At 49.2% G+C, this 16,770-nt stretch overlaps 1 long non-coding RNA gene across 1 annotated transcript; it reads right to left on the bottom strand.

Moving 5' to 3' along the window:
- Positions 1–450: 450 nt before the first annotated feature.
- Positions 451–15,888, bottom strand: LOC128929633 (uncharacterized). The gene is made up of 4 exons (XR_008476392.2): positions 15,643–15,888; positions 14,047–14,137; positions 9,213–9,297; positions 451–593 (listed from the first exon to the last, which is right to left on the bottom strand). It is a non-coding gene; the product is annotated as an uncharacterized LOC128929633 (long non-coding RNA).
- Between the last annotated feature and the right edge of the window lie 882 nt (positions 15,889–16,770).

Raw genomic sequence — 16,770 nt, 5'->3', positions numbered from 1 at the left:
CAGTGGGCTGGCTCACGGCTTCCCCCGGAGAACCACCCTGTCCTGTCCCCTCCCTTCCCAAGCAGCTCTTCTGGCCTCTGTCACTCTGCAGCGGTTTTTATAAGGCTCATCTTACTGTGTGGGTTTTATTAGCAAGTGATTGCTTCTCATGTCTCAACCATGAATCTTTCAATTGCGGTTTCATCTCGGGCCTAGCAGACTATGAAGAAGCAATTAATAGATCTCTCAGCCTCCCATATCAGGGAGACTGCAAAGTCTCAGGGTGAGAGGGGAATTTCTTATGACCCTACCCACCCAGCCTAGGGGTCTAGATAGAGTTTGTCTTCACAATACTAAGCAAATCATAAGCATTGTTACCTAGCTGAGAAACCTGAGGTTCAGAGGGACTTGAGACATTGTTGGAGATGGTGAAAGTGGTAAAGGAGGCAGGACTCACACCCAGGGCTTTGACATTGTTTTATTATACTTTAAAGTCGCTGCTTCAGAGTTTACAGCTTGTGTCTTCCAGAGGTCCTTCCTTCACCCCCACCTGACCAGTCTTCTAATTAGAAAGAAGGGTTTGTGGCCAGACTGTAGACTCTGCACTAGGAGCTCTGGGGAAACCAAAAAAAAGGCAAGAACCGGGCCTGTCAGTCTGGCTGGTGAGGGGAGATACACTGGAACATCGCAGATGAGAAGAGAGGGTTCATTGTTCCCTCCTTCATCCCACACACACTGAGCTCCCATTGTGTGTCTGCACGCAACTGTGTCTCAGGTGTGGGTCCTGCCCTCAAGATGCCGAACTCACCTGGGGAGAAAAGACTTAGACTCTGCCATATTAGACTTGCAAGAGTCTTTTTAGATCATGTAATTACGAATAATCTGGGGTTTCTTTTTCTCTCTCTCTTTTTTTTTTTTGAGACAGGGTCTTGTTCTGTCTGGAATGCAGTGGCACAATCACTGCAGCTTTGACCTCATAGTCCTCCCACCTCAGCCTCCCGAGCTAGGACAACAGACTTGTGCCTCCACGCTCAGCTAATTTGTAATTTTTCTGTAGCGATGGGGTCTCACTATGTTGCCCAGGTTGGTCTTAAACTCCTGGGCTCAAGCAATCTTCCTGCTTTGGCTTCCCAAAGTGCTGGGGCAACAGGTGGGTATGAGCCACCAGGCCCAGCAATCTGGAGCTTTCAATCACTTTCTTCTTTCTCTCCTCTCCTTCTTCTTTCAGTAGCATTTAGAAGCCTAGTCCCTTTGTCCACTCAGAGTGGGGTCTCCAGTGGAAAGGAACAGCAGAAACCTAAAGCTCCTGCTGACTTGGTTCCCCTCCCCACCACTCTCTACCCATCAAAGCAATCTCTGAAGAACCTTCCTGGAAAAACTGGTTGAAAAAATTATGAATCTGGGCCGGGCACAGTGGCTCACACCTGTAATCCCAGCACTTTGGGAGGCCGAGGCAGGCGGCACATGAGGTCAGGAGTTTGAGTCCAGCCTGACTGACATGGTGAAACCCTGTCTCTACTAAAAATACAAAAATTAGCTGGGCTTGGTGGTGCACACCTGTAATCCCAGCTACTCAGGAAGCTGAGGCAGGAGAATCACTTGAACCCAGGAGGCAGAGGTTGCAGTGAGCAGAGATTGCGCCATTGCACTCCAGCCTGGGCAACAAGAGTGAAACTCTGTCTCAAAAAAAAGAAAAATTACGGATCTGATCCAATCCCTGAAAATCCCCAAAATTTGAAAATGGAGAATCCAGCAGGCCAAATTATTACTTACCCAAGTTCATACAACCTGCACCTCCTAATTGCAGGCAGGGCTCTTTCCTCAACTACTCTGCCAAAAAGTAGTGTAAACACTAAGTCAAAAAGGAGGAAGTAAGTGATGGCGAAGTCAGAGAAGCAGACGGAGCCGTGGGCTGCCATGGTCAGGAAGTCAGGAAATGTGAGTATGGGCCCTGCCGGGTGGTTGAGGAGACAGAGGCGGTCATTCAGGAAGGGGGCATGGGTCAAGCAGGTGTTAAATTCCAGACGCTGGTAGATAAGCAGCATGAAGTCAAAGGAAAACTGGGATGCAGGTAGGATCAGGTTTGATGTGGAGTAGAGGCTGGGGTGCAGGCGTGGGCTGGTGATAGAGTTGGAGGATTATTTTTCCTCCCGGTATACCCTGTTAAATCTGCTGATGGTTCAACTCTGGCAGCACCACAGAAGGCTGGAAGCCCAGGCAGGCAGGCGAGTGCATGGGCAAGTGGATGTGTTATATAAATTAAGCCACAGAACAGCAGCTGGGTTGCATGAAAAGTGAATCAAAGCCAGGAGCGGTGGCTCACCCCTGTCCTAGCACTTCGGGAGGCCGAGGTGGGTAGATGACCTGAAGTCAGCAGTTTGAGACTAGCCTGGCCAACAGGGTGAAATCCTGTGTCTACTAAAAATACAAAAATTAGCTGGGCGTCATGGTGCATGCTTGTAATCTCAGCTACTTGGGAGGCTGAGGCAGGAGAATCACTTGAACCCAGGAGGCGGAGGTTGCAGTGAACTGAGTTCGCACCACTGCATTCCAGCCTGGGTGACACAGCAAGATTCCGTCTCAAAAAAAAAAGAATCAAGATGATGGTTGAATAAAAACAAGAATGGAGCACTGGGGAAAAAGTGCTCCGAAGGCAGCAGGAGCCAATGGACAGGGCAAAACAAGGCTCCCCAGAGAGGAAGCCACAGATGCAAGTCCTTGGCTCCCAATGTCTATTCAAATGAGACAGGAAAGGTGGGGCTGGCTTTGGAGAACGGCCCTTCCTGGGGGCTTCTGTGAACCTGCATTCTCTTACCCATAAAATGGATACAATCTCCATCTCAGGGCTGCTGTAAGGAGCAAATGAAACAAGGTTGAAGATGATTGAAGGGCTTTACTAAGGGATTGCCTTCAGAGGTGACAAAATGTATGACAGCCCTGGAGTAAAACAAGGGGGTATGGAGACTGGACAGCGCCTGCCCTGCCTGAAGGCATTCAGGCTTAGAGCTCCTCAGCCCCCACACTGGCCAGATGAAAGGCACCTGCCTGGCAGCTTCGACCTTAGCCTGCACTACCTGAACTAAGGTTTTGGCAGATAATTGCCAAAGGTATGATCCTCCCAGCAGGATGTATATTCTAAGGGAGGCCTCAAAAACTGCCCTGTCCATTATATTGCCACTAGCCAGATGTGGCAATTTTCATTTAAAATTGGATTCATGGTGGGGCATGGTGACTCATGCCTATAATGCCAGCACTTTGGGAGGCTGAGGTGGGACGATCATTTGAGGTCACGAGTTCGAGACCAGCCTGACCAACATAGGTGAAACCTCATCTCTACTAAAAATGCACAAAATTAGCCAAGAGTGGTGACGTATCTCTGCAATCCCAGCCACTCAGGAGGCTGAGGCAGGAGAATTGCTTGAACCTGGGAAGCAGAAGTTGCAGTGAGCTGAGATTATGCAACTGTACTTCAGCCTGGGAAACAGAGCAAGACTCCATCTCAAAAATAAAATTGGATTCGTTAACATGTAAAGTTTAGTTCTTCAATTACACCAGTCAAATTTCAAGTGCTCAATAGCCACATGTGGCTGGTGGCTGCTGAACTGGACAGTGCAGATACAGAACATTTTCCTCATCAGAAAATTCTATGGGTCAGCACTGCTGTCAAAACTACAATGGTGGAATGATAGGTATTGGGGTGGTGAGTTTCTTCCCTGAGACTTCTCAAATTAAGCTAAGTATTAATGGCTTATTACAAGGTTAACCCAGATCACCTGTTACTTCCTTCAACCCCCAGCCTCTGATAACTCGCTTCCTCCTAAGAGGAAATGTACCCTGCTCATTTACAGCAGCTTAGCGCTAAACGTCTAATGGGAGAAGGCAAAGCGTTCTCCAGAGGTCACCCTATCTTCCACTATATTAGTGACTGACAGCAGGAATTTCTGAACCCTAAGAAAGGTGACAAGCATGACAGAGCTGAGCTGAGGGGAGAAATTCTGAGGCAGTTAGGACTGCCTGTCGCTCCTCAAACAGCATGGCGAAGGTGGTCACTTGCTTCTATCAGGGGGTAATTAATCAGGGGGTTTTGCTATCAGCATAGCAATTAAGAGCACAAGCTGGCCAGGTACAGTAGCTTAGGCCTGTAATCCCAGTACTTTGGGAGACCAAGGCAGGTGGATCACTTGATGCTAGTTCAAGACCTGCCTGGGTGACATGGCAAAACTCCCTCTCTACAAAAAATTCTCAAAAATTAGCCAGCGTGGTGGTGTGTGCCTGTAGTCCCAGCTACTTAGGAAGCTGAGGTGGGAGGATCACCTGAGCCCAGGAAGTTGGGGCTGCAGTGAGCCATGATTGTGTCATTGCACTCCAGCCTGGGTAACAGAGGGAGACCCAGCCTAAAAAAAAAAAAGCACATGCTTCCTGGGTTTGAATCCCAGCTCCTCCGTGTACTAGCTATGTGACTCCTTGGCTTTACATAATCTCTCTGAGCCTCCATGTTTTCATAGGTAAAATGAGAATGGTACTTACTTCAGTGAGCGTTGAAAGGATTAAATGAGTTAATAAATGGAAGGCAAACAGAATCGTGTCTGGTGTGGACTAAGCGTTGGCTAGGAATAGTAGCAGTAGCAGCAGTGGCAGCATTTGATGCTTGTGTCATGGCCTTGGTGGACGAGGTGAATAAGTCAAGTTCACCATGGGCACCAACCTTGCTGTCCACACAGTGCATTTCCCTCCTCACCCATCCTGCCCCCAACACCCCTTGAGAATTTTCCATCGTGATGTTTGCTGAGCACTTACTTGTTCCTTCAGTTTTAAGGGGGCCTGCTAGACCACATCACAAAGGTCTTGCCCCACCTTTGTCCAGCCGTGTTGCCTCCTTGGTCTTTCCAGCAAGCTGCAGCACCCCTGAGTACTGCCCAGGCCAAGCAGTAGGCTGCCCACCAGGCCCAAGAGCCCATTCAGGGAAGCAGCACAGGCCCGCCATCATGCAAAGTGGATAAGGATTGGCCCTGAAGGTCCACCTACCTGAAGACCACTGTATCCAGACACTGGCACCCTAGAGAGAGGGCATCTGGAGCCAGAGGCAAACTGAGGCCATCAGATTCCCTCTCTCCAGAATTTGAACAAAGGAAGGCCCAAAGAATGGGCAGCTGGTTATCCACGGAGGCGTAAGTCCAGAGTTGAGGGAACCAGGGACATTTATGATGGTCAAATCAGAGCTGAAGTGGGGCAGGGCACAGTGGCTCACACCTGTAATCCCAGCACTTAGGGAGGCCGAGGCAGGTGGATCACTTGAGGCCAGGAGTTCAAGACCAGCCTGGCCAACATGGCAAAAAAACCCATCTCTACTAAAAATACAAAAATTAGCCGGGCCTCATGGTGCTCACCTGTAGTCCCAGCTACTCAAGAGGCTGAGGCATGAGAATAGCTTGAGCTTGGGAGACAGAGGTTGTAGTGAGCCGACATCACACCACTGCACTCCAGCCAGGGTGACAGAGCAACACCCTGTCTTAAAAAAAAAAAAAAAAACAAAAAAAAAAAACAGAGCTGAAGTGCTGAAGGGAAGAGGCAACAAAGACAATGTGTGCAGTGAGAGGAACAGCACCCAGCTGATGACCAGTGGACCGATCCCTGCCAGGTAAAGCTTTCACCCTTTGCTCCTAAGCACTTGCAGGGAAATGTTGCTACTTCTGTCTTCACTAAAAGTACAGGAAGGACTTGAAGGAAACATAAGCACAAAGGCTCCACAGTGCCCTTCTCAGGTGCTAGAGCCTCTTATGGAAAAAAGACAGCCATCCTTAAAAATCACATTAGTGTAGACACGGCATAGCACCCCCTCAATGCTCAGCGGTTCCTTCCTCATAGGCCCAGAGGTGCTGGGGCCAGAGCCGTTCAGGTGCTCAGGTGCTGCCGCTTGCTCCAAGGTCTTCCTCTGTCCAAGGGAATAGGCTTCTAGAGAAAGAGGTCACTCTTCTTCTTCTTTTTTTTAAAGATGGAGTCTCCTGGGTTCAAGCTATTCTCCTGCCTCAGCCGCCTGAGTAGCTGGGATTACAGATGTGTGCCACGGCGCCCAGCCTAATTTTTGCATTTTTAGTAGAGATGGGGTTTCACCATGTTGGTCAGGCTGGTCTCAAACTCCTGACCTCATGATCCGACTGCCTCAGGCTCCCAAAGTGCTGGGATTACAGGTGTGGGCCACCTCACCCGGCCAAGGTCACTCTTCCATCAAGGGCCTACCAATGTGTTCTTGATAAACTGATGAACAGAGGAGTTCTTACCCAAACACATTCTTTGGCTGAAAATAGGGGAGTGAACCCGGCATTGGTGCTAACTCCTTAAGCCAGTCTCTGCCTTTCCAGGCCTCAGGTAACTTGCCTGCAGAAAGTGGGGAGAAGATGTGGGGTGGATTACCCCTCAGCTCCTTGCACCTTCCTTGTTGATCCCAGGGGCTTCTGCCATAACAAGGGTCAGGGTAGGGACCCCCAGCTGGGCTGTGGGGGTAGGTCCAGTAAATGGGTAGAAGCAGCCAAGAGAAGAGCACCCTGACTGATGGGGGCCCAGTGGTGCAAGGCTGGTGCCAGTGGCTCTGCTGTGCTGTGCTCTGGGTGGTTATTTCAGACACCTGCTTACAGAGAAGGCTGGGTGAGGCTGAGATGGCCTGGCACATTGAATTTACCTCTGTGAAGACTGAAAACAAAAAGGATTAGGAAAAGACCACTTCCTAGTAAGCCAGCCACCTCCTCTGCTTGTGAAAGGAGCCTGGCCCTGTTTTGTGGGGGGCGGTGTTGAAAGGAGTCGGGGAGAAGATGAGGCCCTACCTGGGCCCTGAGGCTCTGGGAACGCAGAGGCCATTTTCATCCAGCCTTCAGAAGTTTCCTTTTGTGGCATGACAGTGTTAAAAATATTCCTCCCTGAAGGTGCAACCACGGCAGAGCAGATGTCCCTGACTGAGCACTTGGGAAGGAGCTATTAAAAGGAATGTAATTAGGTTGTCATCCTGGGGCCTCCGAGCCAGGCTTCCGAACGCCATCTTTGTTGAAAGGTTTCCAGACGTCAAATATTTGCAGAACCAGATCTACCAAAAAGGTTGTTAATTCCCAGTAGAAATGGGCTGTGTGCAGCAGAGGCAAAACCACGCTGCAGGTCAAGGTTGGTCTTTTCTGGGTCCTTTCCCCCATGTGGGTTCCATCCTAGCTCCCCAATTCCCTCTCCCCTCCTCCTCCACACTGCCCCCTCCCCCTAATCACACTTTGCTCTTAGGGCAGCCTCAGTGGGTCATTCACCCCTTAGCACTACTAATGTAAGCCTGTGAGCCCCTCTGGCACTCCCAGGAGTGTGGGATTCAGGTCTGAGCTCTGCACACTTTGGGAAACAAAAGGCTTCATCTCCTTTTATAAAATGGTTGTCACGCACTGGAGTGGGTCTTCCTAGTGACCCTGAAATTGCACTACAAGCAGCCACCTACTCCACTATGCAGAGATTGAGGCTGCCCTGATTCCAAGCTGTCTTCTGCCTTGGAGGCATATCTGTTGTAATTCCTTTCCTCCCTCCTGTCTGTCATATCCTGCAGGCTCATCCATCCATCCATCTCATCTGTCATTCATCATCCATGCATCAACATTTATTGAGAGTCTGTGGCAAGAACATGCTGAGTGGTAGAGAGAAAGCGGGAAGCATAAACAGACATGATCCCTGTCATCATGGATGGAGACAGCATAGATGCAGAAAGACATTCATCAGATAATTGCAGAAACAAATGTACAATAATAGCCATGACAAAAGCAACAAAGGAGAAGGAATGGAATTGTGCCGGAAGCATGCGTCAGAGAGGAGACCGGCCTGTCGGGAGAGTCAAGGAAGGCTTCCCGGGTGCAGTGGTGACTGAGTCAAGGGGTGTGTGTGTGTGTGTGTGTGTGTGTGTGTGTGTGTTTGGAGTATTAAGGAGAATATGAGCTCAGTGGTTGGTTCCTCCAACTGGAGCAGTTTCCAAAAGCCGTGGCTAAGCCTGAAAGGAAATTCCATAATTTTCATGAGATCCTTCTACTGGATTTTAGGAAACATCAAGGATTGTGGTTACCAAAAAAATATACAAACAAAAAGGTAGGAGGGTAGGCCTGGTAATCTTGTAATCACAGCATTTTGGGAGGAGGAGGTAGATAGATCTCTTGAGCCCAGGAGATCAAGACCAGCCTGGGCAACATGGTAAAACCCTGTCTCTACAAAAAATACACACACAAAAAAGTTAGCCAGGCGTGGTGGCACACACCTGTAGTCCCAGCTACTCCGGTGGCTGAGGTGGGAGAATCACCTGAACCCAGGAGGTCGAGGCTATGGTGAGCCATGACCATACATACCACTGTATTCCAGCCTAGCAACAAAGTGAGACCCTGTCCCTAAATAAATAAATAAATAGACAAAGTAGGGGAAAAGAAGAAGAATGAAATCAGTTTCTGGAACCAGTTTCTGGAATCTTTTACAAGACACTTCTAATAGGTGTCTGAGAGATAGCTCAACAAACCAACAAATCCAGGCCATAATTTCTCTGGTGATAAAGTCAAAGAGTGGCTGGGTGCGGTGGCTCACGCCTGTAATCCCAGCGCTTTCGGAGGCCAGAGTGGGCAGATCACGATGTAGGAGTTCAAGACCAGCCTGGCCGTGGTGAAACCCTATCTCTACTAAAAATACAAAAATTAGCTGGGTGTGGTGGCAGATGCCTGTAATCTCAGCTACTCGGGAGGCTGAGGCATGAGAATCGCTTGAACCCGGGAGGCAGAGGTTGCAGTGAGCCGAGATCGCACCACTGCACTCCAGCCTGGGCGACAGAGCAAGACTCTGTCTCAAAAAATAAATAAAATAATTAAATAATAAAGTCAAACAGCAGGCCCTAGCCTCCTCTTCTTGGAGGACTTCTTTAATATTCTGGCCAGCTTTTTACCTGTTAGCAATGCAATATATCATGGTTATTTCCCCAGGTCTGAAAATATTATTTTGTAGTAGAATTAGTAATGGCTACCTAATATTGCAGAGTAGAGAAAGCCACAGCTTCCCTCAGTGGACCCCCTGTTGTTGGACATTTAGCTTGTTTTCATTATTTTGCAATCCTAAATAGCTCTTAAGTGAATGAATATGCTTGCACATCAACTTTGCCCACTCCTTTGACTTTTGCTCAGAATAAATTTAGCTGCATATTAACAAATTTGAGGGCCAGCTTTACTAAACACAAGTTTTCTCACCCGATGATCCTGACACTCAATCTGTAGAGCTCTTCCCACTCTCTGCGAGGATCCTGCAGGGTTCTCATCCATGCGTTGAGCAAGTCTGGAGGAAGAGATGGGAGGAGTCTAGGTGGGTGGGAAGGAACCTAAGTGGACAGCTGTTCTGGGCTGGGTGGGATGGAGTTGGTGGGGTAGGTTGACAGAGGAGGTTCAATCACTGCTCCATCTGTGAAGCTTTCCCATCAACATGCACTGAGTCTGCCTATACTGGTGGGAGGCTTTGTCCTGGTGCTCAACCCTTGGGGCTCACCTGTGTAGATGGAGTCTGAGAATGGGAGGGACTAACACCTCTACCAGGAATTTTCTCTGGAAGATTCAGAGGCCCCAGGAGAAATGTGCCGTTGACAAGAATGTGTGTCAAAGGAAAGAGTCCCTGGAGGACTCACAGGTGACTCTTTACCTAGGGGTAGAAAATATTTCCCATTTTGCAGCTAGGGAAGCTGAGGTTCAGACTGGTTAAGTAACTTCCAAGTTCCTTCCAAGCATTATACAGCTAGTATTGGACAAGATTTAAATTTGAATGAAAGTTCTTCCGATCCCATTTCCCTGGCTCTTCCACCTGTCCCATACTGCAGGAGAAAATCACAGTGATGTGTGCTGTTATTCTGCATTAAATGAGATAATCCTGTTGAAAGCTGCAGCACAGGTATGCAGTTAGTTCTCTATAGATGTCATCTATTATTATTATTGTTATTATTATGCCCGACTCATTAGTTCATATATTTTATGACCACATTGTATGCACCTTAAGGGCAGGGTCATTCCTCCCCACAAGGCCGGGTATAGAGTAGTTGCCTGACATAACCTGTTAACCAAATAGCATTATTTTACAATAATCATAAAATAGAAGCAGAACTGCTTCCTTTAAGGCAGGGCTTTGTACTTTGTGGAGAAAGAAAGACTGGTTGCAACATCGACAGGAAGCTCTCCAGTGGCCTGGAACCTGGTGGTCTACAAGAATGAGACACCAGGGGAAAGAGCAGTAACCAAACAACGGGACTCCTGGGGTCCAGGCCCCGACCACTGACGCCAGGTGTGCCCATTCTAACAGCTCTGCCTGCAGGGCCTGCAATCTAATAGGCTCAGCCTATCTGAGGTGGGTGGAGCCTAGGAGAGAATCTGGACCCATCTCCTGGCTCTACAATGTGCAGCTTGGGCCTAGGTGGTCCCGGAGGTGGCATGAGTCAGAAACAGGCTCCAGGGTTACTGGAACACTTCTCTCCCCTGCCCAACCCGGAGCCCATGCAGGGAAGGGGACTTAGAAGGCTTTCAGTCTCTGGCTTTGCCCTTTACTAGTGCTGAGCCTCAGTTCTTTCATCTGCAAAATGGGATAATAGTTCCTTTTCCACAGGATTGTAGCAATTAAATAAAATATAACATGGAAAAGTACTTAACACAGGTACTTAACTCATTGCAAGCATTCATTAAAAAAAAAAAAAAATCAATGGCTGGGCGCAGTGGCTCCTACCTGTAATCCCAGCACTGTGGGAGGCAGAGGCAGGTGGATCATCTGAGGTCAGGAGTTCAAGACCAGCCTGACCAACATGGAGAAACCTCATCTCTACTAAATACAAAAATAAAAATTAGCCAGATGTGGTGGTGCATGCCTATAATCCCAGCTACTCAGGAGGCTGAGGCAGGAGAATCGCTGGAACCTGGGAGGCAGAGGGTGCAGTGAGCTGAGATCGCGCCATTGCACTCCAACCTGGGCAACAAGAGTGAAACTCCATCACAAAAAAAAAAAAAAACAATCAGTTGCCTCTAGATAGCAATCCACCTCGGGGCAGGGATTATATCTGATTCATGCCTGAATACCAGGACTCCTTCTACTAATGCTTCATCTCTTCTAAGCCTCGCCTGCCTGTTTTTGACCTCCATAGAAAATATCTAGAAGGGTTAACACTATGTTTTTTCCCCTCCTTCCAGGAGATCCTGGGGATAACATGATGGCTTAAGTACCTGGGGAGAGAAAGGGGCCACTTTCATAATGAAGACAAATTCATGGTGTCACCAGCTCCTCCCTGGCCTGCATGCAACCCTTATTTTGGACCTTCTCCTTGCCCCAGGATGCTTGGACCCACTGCAGCCTATGAGGATTCGAGAGAGGCCGAGTTTCCCTTACCGGTAGAGTGATATATTCCTATTAGAATAAGGGAGTGAGTGATTTAAAGGAGGGGTTCGAATTTGGACATTCGAAATAGAATTTGCAGCCCAGTGGTTCACACCTGTAATCCCAGCACTTTGGGAGGCCGATGCAGGTGGATCATGAGGCCAGAGTTCAAGACCAGCCTGGCCAACATGGTGAAGCCCTGTCTCTAATAAGAATACAAAATTAGCCGGGCGTGGTGGTGCATGCCTGTTATCCCAGCTACTTAGGAGGCTGAGGCAGGAGAATTGCTTGAACATAAGAGGCGGAGGTTGCAATGGGCTAAGATCACGACACTGCACTCCAGCCTGGTCAACAGAGCCAGACTCCATTTCAGGGGGAAAAAAAATACAAGGAGTTCTAGAACGGTATGGGCAACATGGCAAGACACTGTCTCTACAAAAAAAAAATAAAAATGGGCTGAGCACAAAGCTGTAGTCCCAGCTCAAACAAAGATGGGAGGATTCCTTGAGCCCAGGAGATCACGGCTGCAATGAGGCACCGTTGCACTGAAGCCTGGGTGAAGCAAAACGGTGTCTCAAAAAAAAAAAAAAAAAATGGAGGGCACGGCGGCTCACCCCTGTAATCCTAGCACTTTGGGAGGCTGGGGGAGTGAGTGCAGATCACTTGAGTTCAGGAGTTTGAGACTCAGCCTGGGAAACATGGAAAAACCCTCTCTCTATTTATATTGTTATAAAATAATAAATAAATAAGTAGAGTTTGGAAGTCAGTTGGAGTTAAGATTTGGTAATTAGTTATCATTTAATTTCTCAGTGAGAGCCAGAGAGCTGCTAGTGGCTAGACATGATGAAGGCCATCACTTTGGTCTGAAATGTAGTGTTCTGTTCCAGAGGCCTGCCTCCTTCAGTATGTGAAGCCAGAGATTCCTCTCCTCTGACTGGTTCCTGCCGAGAGGGCAGGCTGAGTATCTACTACATACCAGGTGTAAAGTCTGGCATACAGGTTCAAAGGTGTCAAGGACATAGTCCTCTACAACGAAACTGGGAAGACCAGGCCTAAGCCCTGGCCTGAGGAAGCCCAACGCCTCTGGGGGAAATCATAAATCTCCTAGCCTTAGCCTTCCTGTCTAGTATATGGACCTAATGCCTCACAGAGCTGTTTGAAAAGCCCCAAATAATCACAGAAGGAAAGGACTTTAAAGGGAACCTGCTCTTTGGCAGAGCGCGCTTTCCAAAGGGAACCAGGGGCAGGGTTTGGCACCCTGCCCTCAGGGAGGGCTGATAGCCTCCTTTCCTCCGTGAAACTCCAGGCTTTCTGGCCCTTGCCACGCCCACCCCATCTTTCCCAAGACCATTCTCAGCAGGGACTTACGCCTCTGAACAGGAACCGACAAAGGAGCCACTCACCCTAAAAGCTTTCTGGGCTTCTGGTGTCCCCCACCACCCCCACCGCACACCAGCCCTGGGCTGCAGTGTGACCCATCTCATGAGTCACTTGGATAAAGTGAGGACTCAACAAATATTTATCAAATGAATGAATGAATGAGGGAATAGGTGAGTGAATGGCTTCATGAATGTGCTGCCACTCCCTCAGGGAATGAGACTGCTTCCTCATTCAGGATGCTGAGTGCTCCCACAGGAAGTCATTTGAGACTTTTCTGGTGAGTGCTCCAGGGGGGACCCACATTCTCTACTTTTTCTCACTCCCCATGTGTTTTCTTTTCCCCAGAACTCCATTGTGGGGGCTGTGTCCTACACTCCTTTGGGACCTTATGTACTAAACTTTATACCTGATGTGTAGTAGATGCTCAATAAATGTGTGATGAACTGAAGGGGGAGAGAGAAAGGTTAGTAAGACTTGGACCCTACCTTCCAAATTATTACAATTTAGCTGGAGAGAAAAAGCAGGTACCCAAGTACCATAGGACAAAGCCCGATAGAATAACTGGAACCGAAAAAAAAAAAAGGGTCAAGGAGTGACTGCCACATTCAGAACTGGGAAAACTCATTATGGGCTGAAAAAGTCAGGAAATGCTTCCTGAAGGGACTGAATGGGATTCTCTTCCTGAAGGCTGGCCTTGAAGGAAGAGAAAGATTTGGAGGCAGGGTCAAGGGAGGTGTTCTTGATAGGGAAAAAGGGGATGGGCGGCTCGCCAGAGGAAAGCCGGTTCAAGTTATGTTTCCTTCAGTCAATTTAGCGGAGCAGTGGAAGAGTGCGCCATGTACTGTAAGATAACGTGGGGAGGAAATATCATTTTCCCTGTACCCTTCTGAGTCCTTAGCTGGGACCCCTATAAAAGAAGACAGATTAACAAGAGAAAAACAAACAGAGCTGAGTGTGGTGGCTCATGGCTGTAATCCCAGCACTTTAGGAGGCTGAGGTGGGTGGATCACCTGAGGTCAGGAGTTCGAGACCAGCCTGGCCAACATGGTGAAACTCGATCTCTACTAAAAATACAAAAATTAGCTGGGCATGGTGGCACATGCCTGTAATCCCAGCTACTCGGGAGGCTGAGGCAAGAGAATCGCTGGAACCCAGGAGCGATTAGTTGCAGCAAGCTGAGGTCACACCACTGCATTCCAGCCTGGGCGACAAGAGTGAGACTCTGTCTCAAAAAAAAAAAAAACAAGTTTACTAACATGTACACATGAAAAATATTCAGGGAGGCTGGATGTGGTGACTCACGCTTGTAATCCCAGTACTTTGGGAGGCCGAGGCAGGTGGATCACAATGTCAAGAGATGGAGACCATCCTGGCCAACATGGTAAAACCCCGTCTGTATATTAAAAAAAAGAGAGAGAGAGAGAGAGAGATTCAGGGAAAATTTGAAAACCTTAAATAGGTGACTTAGAACTCTTATATAGCATCTTCAACAACAACAAATACAATTTTAGAGAAGTGACAAGACAAAAGCAAAGGACCTTGAGTCTCTAGGGATGGCAAATTGTGGGAAGACAAATAACTGAACAAAATAATGGTAGCTAAAGGCTAGTTAGCCAAGTTTTTATGTAGATTCCTCTGGTGCCGATAAGGGTCTAAGGTTGTCTTCTGTGATCAACCTTTGTCCTTCCTGGTTGAGAGGGGAGGAGGGACACCCTTGAAAATTCATATCCTGGTTTTAGGCAAATAGCGGGAGGGCACAGAGCTTTTCTTGTCTCTGCTTCTTCTCAGTTGCCTTCGGCTCACAATAATCCTTGTGCCCAGGTGGCATATTTTCAGTAGGGTGGCATATTTTCAGGAGGGTGGGGCAACACCATGCAGAGCTTTGAATGCTAGGATAACAGATTTGGATCAAGTACTAACAAGGGTGTTTGAACAGTGGCAGGAAGTGAAAGGAAACTGTGAGGTGTGGGAAGATGGAGGGAGAGGGCTCCAGGTAAGTATAATAGCAACGGGAGCATGGCAAAGCCCGCTGGCCCGCTGGGACGTGTCAGGGCTGGCCAGAGTTTGGATTTTGGGCAAACGGACAAACAGATCCCTCGATTACTTTCCATTTCTTTTTCTTTTTAGCAATGGGGACTGCCTGCATTGCCCAGGATGGGCTCCAATTCCCAGCCTCAGCTTCCCAAAGTGGTGGCATTGCAGGCACGGGCCACTCTGCCTGGACTACTTTCCATTTTTTTCTTGCTTTCTTTTCTTTTTTTATTTTTTGAGACGGAGTGGCTCGCTGTGTCACCCAGGCTGGAGTGCAGTGGTGTGATCTTGGCTCACTGCAACCTCCGCCTTCCAGGTTCAAGCGATTTTCCTGCCTCAGCCTCCCGAGTAGCTGGGACTACAGGCGTAGACCAACGCGCCAGGCTAATTGTTGTCTTTTCAGTAGAGACAGGGTTTCACCAGGGTGATCTTGAACTCTTGACCTCGTGATCCACCCACCTCGGCCTCCCAAAGTGCTGGGATTACAGGCATGAGCCACCGTGCCAGGCCTCCATTTCTTTAATTAATCCATGCAAATAATGATTGGACCCTATCACCAGCCAGACCCTGCCGAAGTAAACAGGGCAGAAGCCTTCCCACCTTCCCCAGGGGCCCTGGATTGTACTCTAAGCCCCCATTTTAGCGCCGAGGCCTAAGGCAATGGCTGGGGGTGAAATCAGCTACAGCTTCTCACTAGCAGCTTCCTTATACAAAACCCAGGAGGTCTTGAACTCCTGAACTCTGGCAGTCCTAGGATCTTCACGCCTAGGATCCCGGCCCATGTCCTCCACACCTAGGATCCCGGCCCATGTCCTCCACACCATGCCCCGCACAGCCCTAGCCACCACCCTCCCCGACTGGCCACACCTGGAAGGAAAGGAAGGGTGGGTGTGGCCTGCAGAGGGTGCGGCGAGATCCGGACGGCCTGTGGGCGGGGGACCAAATTGACCGGAAATGGGGCTGAGGCCGCGGCCAGGGACGGCAGCAGATGATGGTTGAGGAGTGGCCTAGGAAGGCCTCCCTGACGGCGTTCACATAAGCCCCGCGGCTCCGCGAACGCGGCGGACGGGGCGGTGGGGCAGCGAGGTAGCCGGGAAAGAGCACGAGGAGCCTGGAGGCTCCGCTGCGCCCTCTGCCGGTCGCCAGCCTCCACTGCACGCGGCGCCGCCCACCTGCGCACTGGGACCCAGGCCCTGGGAGGGCCAGGAACCCTCGACGCCCGCGACAGCTCGAGCCCTTTTGCACCAGTCGTGGTCACCGCAAGCCTCCCTGGGAGAAGGCAGGTGGGAATGGGAGCCTTTTTTTGTAATGGGAATAGAGGCACTCTCGGAAGTCTCCTCCCCAAGGGCATTTAGGAGCCAGCATTACCTAGTGCCTACAATTCCACCATTAGACATTCCCTTCTTTGGAGGAGTAGAGAGGTGATGTTTTCAACTTTTATTGGTTATTACGGTGAGGATTTACCAGATGTGCCTAAGAGAGAGCCTGGAGGGGATGGGTAGTCTAAATCATTCATTCCATCCCCAAGCCAGGCTTTTATTAGCTCTCATTTGCCAAGGCCGTTCTGAAGGTGACCTAGTGCCAACAGTCATGCTGTCCGACTGCCAGGGTGGCAGAAGGCTGGTTTCTCCTGCAGTGGTTTGCCTTTTATTAATCCCCAGATAACTTAGCCTTGCTCTTCCAGGAAGTCTGCCTTGACTTTTGGAGGTGAACTCCTGTTACAGGCCAGGGTTCTCTGTTTATTTCCCATGAGATTTGTGTGATATCGCCAGAGTCCAGGCTCATTCAGTACCCGGGACAGAAAGCCCCCATCAGCTGGGACACTTCTTGAACTCCTGATTTGTGTGTGTGTGTGTGTATGATGTAATCTCGCTCTGTCGCCCAGGCTGGAGTGCAGTGGCATGACCTTGGCTCACTGCAATGCCTGTCTTCCAGGTTCAAGCTATTCTCCTGCCTCAGCCTCCCAAGTAGCTGGGACTACAGGCATGCACCACC

This window comes from Callithrix jacchus, chromosome 14, assembly GCF_049354715.1.
Source record: "Callithrix jacchus isolate 240 chromosome 14, calJac240_pri, whole genome shotgun sequence".
Lineage (NCBI taxonomy): Eukaryota > Metazoa > Chordata > Mammalia > Primates > Cebidae > Callithrix > Callithrix jacchus.
Note: the sequence above shows the minus strand (reverse complement) of the source record. Positions and strands in the feature narration are given on the sequence as shown.